Here is a 5,549-nt window from a genome sequence, read left to right as displayed (position 1 = left end):
TGTGCGCATTCAGCAAGTATACGGCTGTTTTCTGATTTTTTTAAATTTTCTACTGTCCCGTAACATAAACCTCACAAATAAAGTTAAAATCTTATAAGATATAGTTATTTATCCTCAGTGTTTGATTTTGCAATGATTTCACTGTTTGGATGTGTTTTTCTATTTGTGTCTTTTGTTGTGCACACACAGCAAGTATACGGCTGTTTTCTGTATTTTTTTCATTTTCTACTGTCCCATAACATAAACCTCACAAATAAAGTTAAAATCTTATAAGATATAGCTATATGCCTTCAGTGTTTGATTTTGCAATGATTTCACTGTTTGGATGTGTTTTTCTATGTGTGTCTGTGTTTGTGCACATTCAGCAAGTATACGGCTGTTTTCTGATTTTTTTCAATTTACTACTGTCCCATAACATAAACCTCACAAATAAAGTTAACATCTTATAAGATATACTTCTGTAACCTCAGTGTTTGATTTTGCAATGATTTCACTGTTTGGATGTGTTTTTCTATTTGTGTCTGTTTTTGTCCACATTCAGCAAGTATACGGCTGTTTTCTGATTTTTTTAAATTTTCTACTGTCCCATAACATAAACCTCACAAATAAAGTTAACATCTTATAAGATATACTTCTGTAACCTCAGTGTTTGATTTTGCAATGATTTCACTGTTTGGATGTGTTTTTCTATTTGTGTCTGTTTTGTGCACATTCAACAAGTATACGGCTGTTTTCTGATTTTTTTCAATTTTCTACTGTCCCGAAACATAAACCTCATAAATAAAGTTAACATCTTATAAGATATACTTCTGTAACCTAAGTGTTTGATTTTGCAATGATTTCACTGTCTGGATGTGTTTTTCTATTTGTGTCTTTTGTTGTGCACATTCAGCAAGTATACAGCTGTTTTCTGATTTTTTTCAATTTTCTATTGTCCCGTAACATAAACCTCATGAATAAATTTAACATCTTGTAAGATATAGTTATATGCCTTCAGTGTTTGATTTTGCAATGATTTCACTGTTTGGATGTGTTTTTCTATTTGTGTCTGTTTTTGTGCGCATTCAGCAAGTATACGGCTGTTTTCTGATTTTTTTCAATTTTCTACTGTCCCATAACATAAACCTCACAAATAAAGTTAAAATCTTATAAGATATACTTCTGTAACCTCAGTGTTTGATTTTGCAATGATTTCACTGTTTGGATGTGTTTTTCTATTTGTGTCTGTTTTGTGCACATTCAGCAAGTATACGGCTGTTTTCTGATTTTTTTCAATTTTCTACTGTCCCATAACATAAACCTCACAAATAAAGTTAAAATCTTATAAGATATAGTTATTTATCCTCAGTGTTTGATTTTGCAATGATTTCACTGTTTGGATGTGTTTTTCTATTTGTGTCTGTTTTGTGCGCATTCAGCAAGTATACGGCTGTTTTCTGATTTTTTTCAATTTTCTACTGTCCCATAACATAAACCTCACAAATAAAGTTAAAATCTTATAAGATATAGTTATATGCCGTCAGTGTTTGATTTTGCAATGATTTCACTGTTTGGATGTGTTTTTCTATTTGTGTCTGTTTTGTGCACATTCAGCAAGTATACGGCTGTTTTCTGATTTTTTTCAATTTTCTACTGTCCCATAACATTAACCTCACAAATAAAGTTAAAATCTTATAAGATATAATTATATGCCTTCAGTGTTAGATTTTGCAATGATTTCACTGTTTGGATGTGTTTTTCTATTTGTGTCTGTTTTTGTGCGCATTCAGCAAGTATACGGCTGTTTTCTGATTTTTTTCAATTTTCTACTGTCCCATAACATATAGCTCACAAATAAAGTTAACATCTTATAAGATATATTTCTGTACCCTCAGTGTTTGATTTTGCAATGATTTCACTGTTTGGATGTGTTTTTCTATTTGTGTTTTTATGCGCATTCAGCAAGTATACGGCTGTTTTCTGATGTTTTTCAATTTTCTACTGTCCCATAACATAAACCTCACAAATAAAGTTAAAATCTCATAAGATATAGTTATATGCCGTCAGTGTTTGATTTTGCAATGATTTCACTGTTTGGATGTGTTTTTCTATGTGTGTCTGTGTTTGTGGACATTCAGCAAGTATACGGCTGTTTTCTGATTTTTTTCAATTTCCTACTGTCCCATAACATAAACCTCACAAATAAAGTTATTATCTTATAAGATATACTTCTGTAACCTCAGTGTTTGATTTTGCAATGATTTCACTGTTTGGATGTGTTTTTCTATTTGTGTCTGTTTTTGTGCACATTCAGCAAGTATACGGCTGTTTTCTGATTTTTTTCAATTTTCTACTGTCGCATAACATAAACCTCACAAATAAAGTTAACATCTTATAAGATATACTTCTGTACCCTCAGTGTTTGATTTTGCAATGATTTCACTGTTCGGGTGTGTTTTTCTATTTGTGTCTGTTTTGTGCACATTCAGCAAGTGTACGGCTGTTTTCTGATTTTTTTCAATTTTCTACTGTCCCATAACATAAACCTCACAAATAAAGTTAACATCTTATAAGATATAGTTATATGCCTTCAGTGTTTGATTTTGCAATGATTTCACTGTTTGGATGTGTTTTTCTCTTTGTGTCTGTTTTTGTGCACATTCAGCAAGTATACGGCTGTTTTCTGATTTTTTTCAATTTTCTACTGTCTCATAACATAAACCTCACAAATAAAGTTAAAATCTTATAAGATATAGTTATATGCCTTCAGTGTTTGATTTTGCAATGATTTCACTGTTTGGATGTGTTTTTCTATTTGTGTCTTTTGTTGTGCACATTCAGCAAGTATACAGCTGTTTTCTGATTTTTTTCAATTTTCTACTGTCCCATAACATAAACGTCACAAATAAAGTTAAAATCTAATAAGATATACTTCTGTAACCTCAGTGTTTGATTTTGCAATGATTTCACTGTTTGGATGTGTTTTTCTATTTGTTACTGTTCTGTGCACATTCAGCAAGTATACGGCTGTTTTCTGATTTTTTTCAATTTTCTACTGTCCCATAACATAAACCTCACAAATAAAGTTAACATCTTATAAGATATACTTCTGTAACCTCAGTGTTTGATTTTGCAATGATTTGACTGTTTGGATGTGTTTTTCTATTTGTGTCTGTTTTTGTGCACATTCAGCAAGTATACGGCTGTTTTCTGATTTTTTTCAATTTTCTACTGTCCCATAACATAAACGTCACAAATAAAGTTAAAATCTTATAAGATATAGTTATATGCCGTCAGTGTTTGATTTTGCAATGATTTCACTGTTTGGATGTGTTTTTCTATTTGTGTCTGTTTTGTGCACATTCAGCAAGTATACGGCTGTTTTCTGATTTTTTTCAATTTTCTACTGTCCCATAACATAAACCTCACAAATAAAGTTAAAATCTCATAAGATATACTTCTGTAACCTCAGTGTTTGATTTTGCAATGATTTCACTGTTTGGATGTGTTTTTCTATGTGTGTCTGTGTTTGTGCACATTCAGCAATTACACGGCTGTTTTCTGATTTTTTTCAATTTTCTACTGTCCCATAACATAAACCTCACAAATAAAGTTAACATCTTATAAGATATACTTCTGTAACCTCAGTGTTTGATTTTGCAATGATTTCACTGTTTGGATGTGTTTTTCTATTTGTGTCTGTTTTTGTGCACATTCAGCAAGTATACGGCTGTTTTCTGATTTTTTTGAATTTTCTACTGTCCCATAACATAAACCTCACAAATAAAGTTAAAATCTTATAAGATATAGTTATATGCCTTCAGTGTTTGATTTTGCAATGATTTCACTGTTTGGATGTGTTTTTCTATGTGTGTCTGTGTTTGTGCACATTCAGCAAGTATATGGCTGTTTTCTGATTTTTTTGAATTTTCTACTGTCCTATAACATAAACCTCACAAATAAAGTTAAAATCTTATAAGATATAGTTATATGCCTTCAGTGTTTGAGTTTGCAATGATTTCACTGTTTGGATGTGTTTTTCTATTTGTGTCTGTTTTGTGCACATTCAGCAAGTATACGGCTGTTTTCTGATTTTTTTCAATTTTCTACTGTCCCATAACAAACCTCACAAATAAAGTTAACATCTTATAAGATATACTTCTGTAACCTCAGTGTTTGATTTTGCAATGATTTCACTGTTTGGATGTGTTTTTCTATTTGTGTCTGTTTTGTGCACATTCAGCAAGTATACGGCTGTTTTCAGATTTTTTTCAATTTTCTATTGTCCCGTAACATAAACCTCATGAATAAAGTTAACATCTTATAAGATATACTTCTGTAACCTCAGTGTTTGATTTTGCAATGATTTCACTGTCTGGATGTGTTTTTCTATTTGTGTCTTTTGTTGTGCACATTCAGCAAGTATACAGCTGTTTTCTGATTTTTTTCAATTTTCTACTGTCCCATAACATAAACATCACAAATAAAGTTAAAATCTTATAAGATATACTTCTGTAACCTCAGTGTTTGATTTTGCAATGATTTCACTGTTTGGATGTGTTTTTCTATTTGTTACTGTTCTGTGCACATTCAGCAAGTATACGGCTGTTTTCTGATTTTTTTCAATTTTCTACTGTCCCATAACATAAACCTCACAAATAAAGTTAACATCTTATAAGATATACTTCTGTAACCTCAGTGTTTGATTTTGCAATGATTTGACTGTTTGGATGTGTTTTTCTATTTGTGTCTGTTTTTGTGCACATTCAGCAAGTATACGGCTGTTTTCTGATTTTTTTCAATTTTCTACTGTCCCATAACATAAACCTCACAAATAAAGTTAAAATCTTATAAGATATAGTTATATGCCGTCAGTGTTTGATTTTGCAATGATTTCACTGTTTGGATGTGTTTTTCTATTTGTGTCTGTTTTGTGCACATTCAGCAAGTATACGGCTGTTTTCTGATTTTTTTCAATTTTCTACTGTCCCATAACATAAACCTCACAAATAAAGTTAAAATCTCATAAGATATACTTCTGTAACCTCAGTGTTTGATTTTGCAATGATTTCACTGTTTGGATGTGTTTTTCTATGTGTGTCTGTTTTGTGCACATTCAGCAAGTATACGGCTGTTTTCTGATTTTTTTCAATTTTCTACTGTCCCATAACAAACCTCACAAATAAAGTTAACATCTTATAAGATATACTTCTGTAACCTCAGTGTTTGATTTTGCAATGATTTCACTGTTTGGATGTGTTTTTCTATTTGTGTCTGTGTTTGTGCACATTCAGCAAGTATACGGCTGTTTTCTGATTTTTTTCAATTTTCTACTGTCCCATAACATAAACCTCACAAATAAAGTTAAAATCTTATAAGATATAGTTATATGCCTTCAGTGTTTGATTTTGCAATGATTTCACTGTTTGGATGTGTTTTTCTCTTTGTGTCTGTTTTTGTGCACATTCAGCAAGTATACGGCTGTTTTCTGATTTTTTTCAATTTTCTACTGTCTCATAACATAAACCTCACAAATAAAGTTAAAATCTTATAAGATATAGTTATATGCC

The sequence above is a fragment of the Solea solea genome, chromosome 7 (genome assembly GCF_958295425.1).
Source record: "Solea solea chromosome 7, fSolSol10.1, whole genome shotgun sequence".
In the NCBI taxonomy this organism is placed as follows: Eukaryota; Metazoa; Chordata; class Actinopteri; order Pleuronectiformes; family Soleidae; genus Solea; species Solea solea.
The sequence above is the reverse complement of the archived record's forward strand: the minus strand, read 5'-3'. Positions refer to the sequence as shown.